This window comes from Thermobia domestica, chromosome 5 (assembly GCF_964235325.1).
Source record: "Thermobia domestica chromosome 5, izTheDome1.hap1.1, whole genome shotgun sequence".
Lineage (NCBI taxonomy): Eukaryota > Metazoa > Arthropoda > Insecta > Zygentoma > Lepismatidae > Thermobia > Thermobia domestica.
The window spans coordinates 77939167-77952970 of NC_137458.1; positions in this window are offsets into that span (position 1 = coordinate 77939167).

Genomic DNA, 13804 nt, shown 5'->3' on the forward strand with positions numbered 1-13804 from the left:
ACTTTAGAATATCTGGTGGAGATTGATCGGCAATGACACAAGTTTTATAGTGTTCAGATATTTAAATATTCGGATGATTGAATACTTGAACTATCAAATCCATAGGAATAATAATAATAATAATAATAATAATAATAATAATAATAATAATAATGGGCTAATAATAATCTCCATTATCTTGTAGAGGGTTAAAATTTAGGAGCTTATTATCGCTTAGGTCATACCATTGTAAGCAAAATCCTAAAATTTGGCAAGAATATTTCGGTTTTGTTTAGTGTTTAACACGAGAAGAAGAATTTCTCACCTCGTTTTTCGAAGAAAACAAACCGAATCGAGACAAGAATTAACATTTTACACTCGAGACGGGGCAAGGTTAACTCAAATTATCTTCTCACTTTGGAGATAATAATGGTAAACATTTTTCGTCTTATCTCTTTTCTCGAAACAGTTAATGTCTATTCTTTAAGAAACAATTGTTCTGTACACTAAATCTTATACTCTATTTTGTTACTTTGTATTTCAGAGTTCACTGAATCATGGTCTGTGTAGGTATTTTGTAGCAAAGCTTCTATAATTACTTCTTCACATGCTAAAATTTAGTTTATTATATACTTTACTGTCCAGTAATATTCGGTTATTTTTAATACATTTTTTTTATTAAAATGCACAGTAGAATACAAACTACATGAAATTTTATTGGAACATTTTCGTTTAAAATTTGGGTAGTTGTAGATGTGTGTCCTGGAGGTGCGTACCCCCTCCGCAAATCCCACAATCATTTTAGGGCAAGTTAGAAAAATAACATTATTATTATTATTATTATTATTATTATTATTATTACTATTATTATTATTATTATTATTATTATTATTACTGATGTTTAGTAAATTTAATGGCTCACCCTGTTCCAGAGAAGGTTAAACACTCTCTGTATTTTTGTTTTAGTCGTAACTCGCTCAGCTCTAGAGCTTGTCTGCCTGAACCTATCCCAGCTCCTGCCCAGTGAGCATTGTGCCAGACAAACGCCATGTGAGTAGGGTTTCTCGGGTATCTTTTCCCTCCCATATTCTTTATTCCACTATTTATTTCATTCTCAATATCGACGACTCCTTTAGCTTACAGTATATCCATGGAACGTAAAACTTAAAAACATAACTTTTGTAAGGGCTCTTGTGACTCCAGTAGACCTACTTTCTACATGAACTTTAATTGGAAACCTTTCTTTAACATGAAAATAGTAAGAATAATCTTAATGCAAGTAAAGATAAAAGTTAAAGTAAAATGTAATTGATCTCACAAAGGAAATCAAACCCTAGATTACACGCAACAAAAGCATACGCGCTACCTACTAGACCATATTAAGTTAACAATATCATGGAACTTCTTAACGTGTTAGACACCATGTAATTCTATGCCTCATTCAGCCTCGCTGCTGAACGGGCCGCTAAACTGAAACGAAATAATAAAACTAATAACTAATATTCTAGAAAGAGCTCTAGAAACCATCTTCTTCATATTATTTTATTTTGTATAAAACAGGACAAGTGTGTATGTATAATAAAATACGTACTGTAAAACCTTCAGATATCTTCGGAAACATTAAGAAAAGCATTTGATGTAAGGACATCCATAAAAAAGAGGTTCCTATCAAGCAAAGTAGCAAAGTTGTTTTGGCATTATTGAACTTGATCATTTGTTACAACTGATAATAAAATGTTGATGTTACATGTTCTTCCTGAAATATACACGAAAGAAAAATATATTTTCACATAAATGCGGCGTGAAGTAGTCTCATAATCGATTATGTTGAATTATAAGCAAATCGGGAAACAGGAGGTGGTTCACGGAGCAGTTGAACCTCAAACTTGTGTTGAGTTATTCAAGATTTCAAGTTTTTGGTATATTTCACATTCTACCGAGAATCAAATTTAAGAGGAATATTTCGAACTGAAGTGTTCCTACTTATTCGAGGAAACTGTGTTTCAAGATAAAAGGAAAATATTTTTGCTAACTTCCAATAACTTGCACTCCATTGAAGTTTATTTTATTGTAAATCATTGATTAATATATTTACAGAGTCTTTCATAATAATTGTCACATTGTCTTCGATATTATCAAATATATCTTTTTTCACTTCTTAATTTATTTATGTACCAAAATGTAATGCCACAGTGATATTTTAAATTGTGCTATGTGTTTTGTTAACAACTTGACCGCTATGTGCATCACCAGTGACTCACAGAATGTTTACTTCGCGGAGCCATGTGCACCATATGCAACTCACAGTCATTGCGTTCTTGTTTTTGAAGCCATGTGAATTACCGGTGATGCAAAAACATAAGTTTTATTGTGAAATACATTATCTTGCTCAGAAAAATATTCGGCATCCTTTGTTTCGGAACAGAAATTATTATATCATTTTGATACATATTTTCCTCGAATACAATTGGCCTTACAATTCACCTTACCCAATTTCGTTGTGGCAGTCAATGTGTTAAGAACCAGAGTTGAGCATTTTATATCTAAACGAAAAATGAAATGAAACCTTTAAGTTTTAAGTCCCACGAATATGCCGGCTAGGCTAAAATAGACGCTGATGATGAGAAATGAATGTAATAGTCGAATGAATAAAGTGACGAGAACCACATGAAAACCCACAAATAGGATGTTTGTTCACCGTAAAACTTACAGGCGCGAGCTGGAATTAAACCAGGATACCCAACTACAGGAGGTGAACTCACTACCACTAAGTCACCGTGCCCCTTTTATATCTAAATGAAAAAAAATAACCTTAGTTGTATTTAGATCCTGAAATAAAGGTGATACAAGCCAACGTACTGTCCCCACAAATCACAGTCGGATTTCATTTCGTTGATCATAGCAGATTGTGGCCCTGAATTGAACAGTAGTGAATTTATTTTTCAACTGTAAACCTATTTAAAGTTTTTATTAATAGTAAAATGTAGAACGGTCAGGATACTTGTAAAAGCTACATCATACTTCGTTTGGCAATAATAATAATAATAATAATAATAATAATAATAATAACAATAATAATAATAATAAATGAAAAAAATTACAGAATTTCGAATGACACTTAGTACTCTTATCATGTTTTTTCTATAGTTTTTTTTTTAAGATCAATGAAAAAATAAAACAAAAGCTCAAGGAAATTTCGAACTCGGGTCGCGCAATAAAAGTCCTATGCATATCCAATGAGCTACGGAATAAGATAACACAAATCATCTACTCTGCAAGTATATGAGTAATAGCCCCAAGTCTCGAGCTGTGAAGGGGCGTAGTTTTTCTATTTTTATTTCCTTTACTATATTCCTATAACGTCTTGTGTGAAATTCAAAGAAAAAATAATAATAATAAATAAGAAATAAAAAGTTAAAAAATGCTATTTTCAATTTTCTTATGGTTTTGGGTTTCAAAACCATTAAAATATTTAATTAAATCGCCAGGTGGTAGGAAGGTATGTGTACCGATTTCGTTCTTATAGTAAGGGACTGAATGTATCATCCGCGAGAAACATAGATTTACTTGTTTGCACATAGTGGTACCTCAGATCAGTTACTTTACTGATCAGTTACCTCAGATCAGTTAACACTTTCACGATTAATTTGAGGGGTTCAAATTTGTTCAGCTTCACAAGTCCATACCCGTTTGCAGTTGTTTTTGATCTTCAACTGTACTTCTTATATGAACATTAATTTCATTGTGAGAAACTACTAGTGTATTAAGTAAGAATTTTAACAAGCTACAATTAAACAACCCAAAGATGGATTTGAAGACATGATGTTCAGACCCTCAATTTAGCTAACTAACACTTGAACTTGACCCGACATTTAAAGTTGAATCAATTTTGTTGAATAAGTTAGTAGTATTTTACGTGGCGAATAAACGATTACATAAACACTATCTCTTTCTGCATGGCTAATATTGCGCCAGAAATTATTTGTCAGATATCATCATCTTCCCTGTCTTAACCCGTATGCGACTTCCACGTGTCGAAGAAAAAGCAACGAAATAAAAGAGCGTCAACATATCGTGACTTAATCTGTATTCCTTTTTAATTTTTTATTTCATTGTTTTATTTTTCATTTCAAAATTGATAAAATAATTCTTCCAGTTCATACTTGAAAGAACACACGGAGTTCGGCATATTTTTCGTAGACGGCAGGGACTAAGATATTGGAGAGGATCCCTCCATCCATCCCTTGTCTTCTTTGATACCTTACAAGTGAATATTCTTTCATAAAAATTGGACTTGGTGCATACGTTTTAAAAGTCATAACAAGAGTATTATAAGTTTGGAATCCCAGCAGTAGATTGCAATGGGTAGAGAATTTTAACGGTAAGTGGCAATGGGTAGAGTAGTTATAGGGCTTGATAGGATGAGCCGGTGACACCCAGTAATCCATTATAACCTCTCGTAATGTTCCTACATAATACATTCCAAAGTAAATTCAGTTTCTAAATCACCACCTGCAAGTTTAATGCATGAGCAAATTGTTAAGTTTTCTCCTTTGTGAGTGAAAAATTCAGATCTCGGAGGAGCAAAAGATTTCTTCATCTTTTCTTTCAAAATACATTTTTATTTCTTTATATTTTAGGGGTTCAGAACCAAAACCGATTAACTTCGTGCTTTGTTGCTTTTCTAGTTCTACACATTTATGACTTGAAAAATATATTTTTTTCAGAGGCAAAATACATTACTTCCATAATTTAACAATTTGTCCCTGCAACTCATAAACCTTCTTATCACTCTAATTTCAATACAATGGGCCTTATGCAGAGTTGTTTTGACGTACTTTTAGCGTCATACTAAAGACCTAACTACTGCAGAACGTTCACCTCTGGTGCTTGGGGTGCCCAGCTCGCGCTGTGTGGACTTCGTGGTGGACAAACACCGTTTTCGTGGGTTTTCTCGGGGTTCTCCCGTTTCCTCCCACTTTCTTCATTCCACCATTTCACTCATCTCTCATCATCACCGTCTCCTTTAGCCTAACCGACATAATCGTGGGACGTAAAACTTAAAGATTTAATTTCATTTGAAAATATGTTAGTCGATGTCTTTAGTATGACACCAAACACGCATCAAAACGTCTCTGCATAAGGCCCATTATATCTAAGTTACTACACATCTGAAAAACCTCGTTTCATGGAGTTGATCGGTTTGGCATCTGAATAGCTCATTTATTATTAATAATTACTTTCTTGCTTTTGTTTTTTGCTGAACATAAAAAAATGTATTTTGAAAGACAACATTAAGCAGTACAAGCTCACATTTGAACCTGCGTTGTAATATTCAACAAGCCAACACCTTTCCAAATTATCCACATCAGAACTTGAAAAGCGTATAAACCTTGTCTTATTCATACTGATTATTACTTAACAAAAGGTAGAAATGTCAATCACGCTCGTATTACTGTTTCTCCTGGCTCCTTCAAGAATTAGTAGTTGTTTGGTAGTTTTACGAAATCACTCTTTTAAACTTCGAGTATTCCGAGATGTATGTTGGTGAAACAGTATATTCTCAACATTGTCTGTTACTTTCTCTTGATCTTGCTCTATAGATCAAATGAATTATATAGTCCCTATAGACGCAAACACACTTAATTGTTTGTATATTTCCGCAAAACATACAAATACCAAATTTTGCATACTTGTTCGCCATGTGATGTGAGTAATGGGAAAATTCCGATATCATGAAAACGGCCACATTTTCTATGTAAATGAAGTGTCTAAATGTTTCGTCGTTTCGATATGCTGGTTTATATAGTAGTTCCGCACATAACACTAGTTAACAAATTTAAACTTTTTGTTTGTTACATGAGAAAAATCACCTGATCTTAAAGGAACTTTTTGCGCTGAATTCGAATATGCACTCGGTTTCTCTCCATCACGTACAGTTTTCCCGTAACAGAGGGATTTTCGGAAAATTCCCTCAAAAATGTCCCTTTTTCAGATATTTTATTCCTCTAGCTCCTGTCCCCTTACATATAGTAACATAGAAATTATACCTAAGTATACCTTGATTTATATTTAATAAACCCTAAAAGTTTCGTAAAAATCGCTTTGTTCTTTCTAGAGTAATAAATATATTTGTATGTATTCTGTGTGCACTGTTTATTGCATCTGATAGTAATGCTTACAGATCTCCTGAGTTAGGGTAAAAACGATTTGCTTTATTACTACAAACGCAGACATAAAAATGAATATTTACAATAGTCAACAACGCACTTGTATTGCTCTCTGTAAATTAGAAACGTGTATAAAAATAGAATGTACTTCCAACGTATATTTTTTTAAACGTACACTATATGTATATCTTAATACATATATATACAATTCTCCAAGTTTTTTCGTTTTGTTCATGAAATGGTTATCAACATTTGTTATCAAATGTAACAGAATGCAAAAGAAAGAAAGAATGGAATACAGACTCATTGTTGACAACAATGGACTAATGCAGTCTGAATTTTCCACCATGGTATCGTTTCCCCCCTCCCCCCGCGCATTTCTTTCTTTCTTGTGTTCTTGACACCTGGTGAGGGAGTTTTGTACATTTTTATATTGACGTGTGGTTTAACACTACTTCACTTTCAAAGTTGTCTTTGCTGCTAAGAGTGCTTTCATGTTTGATCTTAACGGCATTATACCCAACTAAGACCAGAAGTTTAGTTTGTGATCAGTACAATGGCGTCAAGAGGACGGCGTTCGTGTGTTAACTCACCAAATAGTTTTTGTTATGTGTGTGGCCAGTTTGTAGTTAAAGGACAGTGTAGATCCATTACGCCATCGGTGAAACTAGCATATTATATATATTTCGGATGTCGTGTGGGAGATCAGGACAAAACTTGGGCACCCAACATAATTTGTGCGTCGTGCTACGTCACTTTACTTGCATGGGCCAAAGGGAAACGGAGGTTCATGAAATTTGCTGTACCAATGGTGTGGAGAGAACCCACCAACCATCTGGATGATTGTTATTTTTGTCTCGCAGTAGTTAAGGGACATTCTAAAAAAAGCAAATACACAATATGTTATCCCAACGTTAAATCCGCAATTAGACCTATTCCGCACGGGGATGAACTTCCACTTCCCGAGCCCCCTACCAACTGGGAAGAGATATGGCCAAAAGACTCTCATGATAATTTTGACCTTGATGAACCATCGACATCAACATGTACATCCAAGGATCCAACGTTCATCCCTGACTGTGTTCGCGAGCCACATTTCATCCGGCAATTTGAACTTAATGACCTAGTCCGTGATTTGCACCTGACAAAACAAGAGGCGGAGCTTCTGGGATCAAGGCTCCAGCAGTGGAACTTATTGGATGCAGAAACGAACATATCAGTGTAGAGGAAAAGGCATGTTCAATTTTCAAGCTATTTCTCAATGCAAGATAGTGTGTGCGTATGTACGGATATAAATGGGTTGATGGCGGAGCTAGGAATTCCTTACGTTCCAGAAGAATGGAGGTTATTTATCGACGCGTCAAAGGTCAGCCTTAAAGCTGTCCTTTTACATAATGGAAATAAAAAACCTTCTATACCACTTGCGCACTCAGTGAAGATTAAGGAATCCTATGTCAACCATGTCAACACCATGTCAACTTTGCTAAATCTTATAAATTACAAGGACCATTGTTGGCAAATATGTTCTGATCTCAAGGTAGTTGGTATTTTATTAGGACTGCAGTGCGGTTACACGAAGTACCAATGTTTTTTATGTTTATGGGATAGCCGAGCTGATGACAAACATTATGAAGTGAAGGAATGGGAACCTAGAGTGAATTACGTACCTGGAGAATGCAACGTCAAATACGCTCCTTTGGTAGATCCTAATAAGATATTACTACCGCCACTTCATATCAAGTTAGGACTTATGAAAAACTTTGTCAAAGCCATGGACACATCTGGTGAAGGTTTCACGTATTTGCGAGATAAGTTCCCTAACCTGAGTGATGCTAAGATTTCAGCGGGAGTGTTTATTGGTCCCCAAATTAGGAAATTAATGCTTGATGATAGCTTTGACAGCAAGTTAAACAGTGCTGAGCTAGCTGCCTGGACAGCATTTAAGTGTGTTGTGCGCAACTTTCTGGGCAATAACAAAGCTGAGAGTTACACATAAATCGTACAGGACATGATACAGAAATACAAAGAGTTGGGTTGTAGGATGTCTTTAAAAATCCACTTTTTGCACTCCCACCTCAGCTTCTTTCCTGCTAACCTAGGTGCTCTGAGCGACGAACAGGGGGAAAGATTCCACCAAGATATAATGGCAATGGAGAAAAGGTACCAGGGACGATGGGATCCTTCAATCATGGGGGACTGTTGTTGAGGTCTTGTTAGAGAATGCAACATTTCTTACAAAAGAAGGAAGTAGTGTACGTTTTTGTAACCGAATGGAAGTTTCATATATTGTGATAGTTTTGATTGTCTTTTCATGTCCTTTTGGTACATTTGTATTATTGTTTATTGTAAATTGTCACACTTGTAAATTATATTGTATTATATTTTATATATGTGTTTGTGGTAATAAAGCAAAACGTTTTACCTCAACTTAAGAGATCTGAAAGCATTACTATAAGGTGCAATAAACAGTACACACAGTATACATACAAACATATTTATTTCTGTAGAAAGAATAAAGCGATTATTACGAAACTTGGAGGGTTTGTTAAATATGAATCAAAGTATACTTAGGTATAATTTCTATGTTAGTATATGCAAGGGGACAAGATCTTGGGGTGTAAAATAAACGAAAAGAGAAATTTTTGAGGGAATTTCCCGAAAATCCCTCTGTTACGGGAAAATCGTACGTGATGGAGAAAAACCGAGTGCATATTCGACTTCAGCGCAAAAAGTTCCCTTAAGAACAGGTATTTCCTTTTATGTCACAAAACCTTTGTTAACTAGTGTAATAGAAACGTCATATTTTGTCAGACAGTGAAGATTGGAACATAGTTTATGTTAGAGAAAAGAGCATTAAAATTCGTTATGGTTGTGCAGCGCAAATCGAAAAAATGTGAAATTTGTAATGGCTGTGTCTAGGACGTTGAAATTCCGAGGTTATTTTTATTCTGATGCGTGTTTTGCGAAGCCGCCCTTAAACTTGAAAACAATAGTCATCTTCGGTGTAAGAAAGTGCTAGGAATGTCATAAGGGGCGTCTAATTCTAGACAACTTCTGGATATGGTGGAATCACGAAATTGCGTTCAAGCGTGTAGATTACAGCGCAAGTAAGGGAAAAAATCGGACATGTTCGAAAAGTCATCATCTTCGATTCAAGATGGCGGTTAAAAAGTTTGTAAACACGAAAATTGTAAGTTGTTCTCACTGTAGGACAGTCATGTTTCCTATACTCTTAAGGATGAAGTGCAGTTTCAATGAAGAAACAAATCATTGGAGAAGTCGCCATCTTGAATGCAAAGATGCCATGTTGTTGAATTGGCTTGATCTGCCTTGTTATGGGCTATATTAAGCATAATAGGACAAACATGAATCAACGTACGAGCATAGCTCAGAGGTAACGTGTGGGGTTTCTAAGTAGCAGGTCTGTGTTCTATTCCCGACTAAACGGTTTTGTATTTTTTTCTTATTTCCATTTCTTCGTCTTAGCAAAGTACTTTTTGTTCGTATTGCGGGAATGAAATATTTTCATTATTACATACGTAGAGGGAAAACATATATTTATACGGCAACTTTTGAGATAGTCCCCAAACGAGGCTGTAATTTCGTGTGAAGTTTCGAGACGATACTGAAGTATTTAAAATCAAACATATATAGCTTTGGAAATGCAGCATTACCAGTGTGTCTTTCGGAAGCAATGTTCCGGGGGGAGGGAAGAATTATTAGGCCAGGGGCACTGCTGGTAATAACCCATTTGTTATTGTATTATAAACGTATTTTTTTTGGATCTCCTCCAGGGGCGCTCTAAGGAGGAGGTGTCCCCTAAAAAGAGTCTGAAAAACATTGGGCATCATTTTCACAATATAGTGTCTATACAAGGCAACAATACACTTTGTTTCGGGACAACAGTGTCTGCTTAAAACCGGAAATGATTGCAAAATATCTCTCTCCCCTTTTATGTCCTCGTAAAGATATATGCGTATACCAAGTTTGAAGTCAATACCACAACTGGAAAGTAAAAAATATTAATTTTAAGGAAATACACATACATACTCATACACACACACACACACACACACACACACACACACACAAATGAGCATCTCTTGAAAACTGTCTCGTCTGGAGCGTAGATAGTTATAATATGTAAGATACGTGGAAAAGTGCCCCTTTCGATTGAATAGTTTGTGTGGCGGGACCGGTTGGAACGAAATTTCGTGTATAATAGAGTCAAGCCTTATTGGCAATCACCTGTGCTCCGTGCTTATTTCGATGTGCTCCGTGAGGCACTCAAAGCTCCGGCGGTGTCTCCTCCCAAAGAAATACAGGTCCTGAAGAAACACTGGGCATCACTTGTACGATATTGTGTCTCGCGATAAAAGTGTGTTCTTCAAATCGGAAATTAGCTAACATCTCCGAAACGATGCAAGAAATCGGAAAAATGATCGCAGAAAATCTCAGACAGTGAAGATAGGAACATAGTTTATGTTATAAAAAAGAGCATTAAAATTCGTTATGGTTTGGCGGCGCAAATGGAGAAAATTTGAAATTTGTAATGGCCGTGTCTAGGGCGTTGAAATTCCAAGGAAATTTATATTCTGATGCGTAGTTTGCGAATCCGCCCTTAAACTTGAAAAAATAGTCATCTTTGGTGTAAGAAAGTGCTAGGAATGTTATAGGGGTGCGTTTTATTCTAGACAACTTGTAGATATGGTGGAATCACGTAATTGCGTTCAAGCGTGTAGATTACAGCGTAAGTAAGGGGAAAGATCGGACATGTTGGGAAAGTCGTCATCTTCGATTCAAGATGGCGGTTCAAAAGTTTGTAACCACAAAAATTGTAAGTTGTTCTCATGGTAGGACAGTCGTGTTTTGCTATACTCTTAAGGGTGAAGTGCAGTTTCAATGAAGAAACAAATCATTGGAGAAGTCGCCATCTTGAATGCAAGGATGCCATGTTGTTGAATAGGCTTGATCTGCCTGTTATGATTTATGTTAATCATAATAGAACAAACATGAATAAACATACGAGCATAGCTCAGAGGTAACGTGTGGGGTTTCTAAGTAGCAGGTCTGTGTTGTATTCCCGACTAAACGGTTTTGTATTTTTTTTTAATTACATTTCTTCGTCTTAGCAAAGTACTTTTTGTTCGTATTGCGGGAACGAAATATTTTCTTTATTACATACGTAATCAACTGGGATTGGACCCAGGTTTCGCCCACAGTAATCTGACATGCTTCTACTGGACTACTGAACTGCTTAAAATTTTACATATTAAAGTTCTACTTGCTACTCACATGGCACATAAGGGGTCAGCGTCTATGGAATTACACCTCTAAAATTGGAGTCCTGATGGCATTATGTATGCGCTTTCTTAGAGCATATTATTTTGGAATTCATGTTTTTTAGCTGATTTTAATAAGAAATATGATTTTGAGTTATTGAGAAATGATTATCTTCTAAGTTGTAGTCTTCGATGAAAATATAAAAATAAATATGTCGGAAGACTGCATTTTTTCCCGCTTTTATATAACAGATGTGAAGTATCTTTGCTGCAGTTAATTTGTTTGCGAAATTATCCCCAAGTATACCATTATAATACATGATATATATATATATATATATATATATATATATATATATATATATATATGTTACACTGCAAATGGTAGTGTTTATGAAAATGCTATATATAAATGTTTAAAAATTCTGCAACAAAATTTATATTGTAAGGTTTATTAAGTAGGAGATTGCAAAAACATTCTTATTATTATGTGGCACAAAATAAGTACTCTTGTTGTCTCTAATACGTATAGATGTGCGCAAGGAGCGCATAATAAGCCATTTACATGATTGTCAGTGTACACGTAGGAACATATTTCTTTTTAATAAATTGCATATTTGCTGTTCAAAGTGTAATTGAGGAATAATCCCCGTAGAATTGACGTATATGTTGGTGATAAGTGTATTGTTTAAAGAGAAGTAATTTCTTTCAGAATAGTTTTCCAGAAGTTGAGAAAGTTCATAGCAAAGGTATGAAAGGGGTTCTGGGGGAAATGGGGAACATTAGCGAGTTTTTTTTACAAAACCAGAGGAGTAGGAGAAAGATGCTTAAATGTAAGTACAGTTCAAACTTGAAATAGAATCGGAGGTATCTCGCTGACTGTTTCCCCTTTAATACCTGATTTAATAACACATCTGTTATGGTCTATGTTGCAAACTGCACACCGTGTGTTATTGCATTTCTAAAGGTTCTTGATTCAATTCCCTGCCAGGATTTACAGTTTCTTTCTTTTCAAGGAATTAAACATTATAAATCATGTTCGCGATTGATACTGAAAGAGATTTATCCTATAAAGTGAGAAAAACCCGAAACAGAGGAAAGAAGGGGAAGACGCAAACTGTTTATCCTGAAGCGTTAAAATTTCATTTATTCCCATGATTTTCGCTCTTTTCTTTCCTTCTTGCCTTTTTGTCTCATTTTGTTTCGCATCTCATACTTTTTAGGTACTTCCATGATGTATATTGTTGATTTGCTTTACTTTGCATTAATTTGTATCTCTTAGAACTTAACGTGAATGGAATCTCTACATATTTATTTCGTGGTTCTTTCTGTAAGTGATAATCTCAATTACTAATACTTTCTTGTTCCAAATGGAAGAACATCCTGGCATTTAATGTTTTGTGGCATGAAATTATTGCCATGTTGGTTGACCAACTATCAGGCATAGTGTGAAACTATTCTGCTAGAAGAAAATAGAAATATATCCAACCTATTCTTACTAAAGTTTCTAACTGTTCGAGAACTCACTAGGACAACGCACCACCTACTCGTCTCTGTCCCCTTTTCAGAAATATTTGCAACAATCGAACTGTTTTCTCATCGCTAAAAGCAGTCATCGAACACCTGTTTTGGAATGCAGAGTTCTTTATCGTCTTACCTGAATGTCCTTGATGTTTTCAAATCCTTGAAGTTTTTAGGTTGATTTCAGTGTAGGGAACGGGAAAAAGTAACACAAAGATACGCCAATTAAAGGGATAGTTTGCATGTAGTTCTTAGAGGGTAACCTAGAATGGGAAGTTTTTTGTTGCCTTGAAGTTTCACACCAATCCCGAGAAGTAGCAGGAAGCGTTTTCATAAAGGAACAAAACTTTCCATATAGTCGTAAAGAAACCAAACCTTCCGCTTTTGCATGTAGTCAATAATACTACATAAGTAGCCACGAACATCGTAGTTAATCAATAAACCCTATTATCTCTCAGATTTCGTAATGCTAGATTTCCTTCATATTTGCGCGATAGATAATCAGTAGATAACAAAATACGGTTTGGTTTATGTTTCATTTTCCTTTAGCATATAAATTGTCGTATGTATTTTTTTGACCAATATTTGAGGTGAACTGAGTTAATTTTGTGTTTAGTGTCAAGTTCAGCAGTGAGGCTATATAAGACTTGGACCTACTAATTGACGTGGAATCCGAACCACACGACCTCAGCCGTGAATCAAATCCGGCTCTTTTACGCGAAATTCGCGTACGCTAACCGCTTAGCCATGAAAGAGCTCTGGACCAGTAATTGACACCCACTTATTAATTAATATATATTTTCCTTCTTCCTAGGTTTTCTTTTATGCCACCAAATTTAATCCGAAATAAAA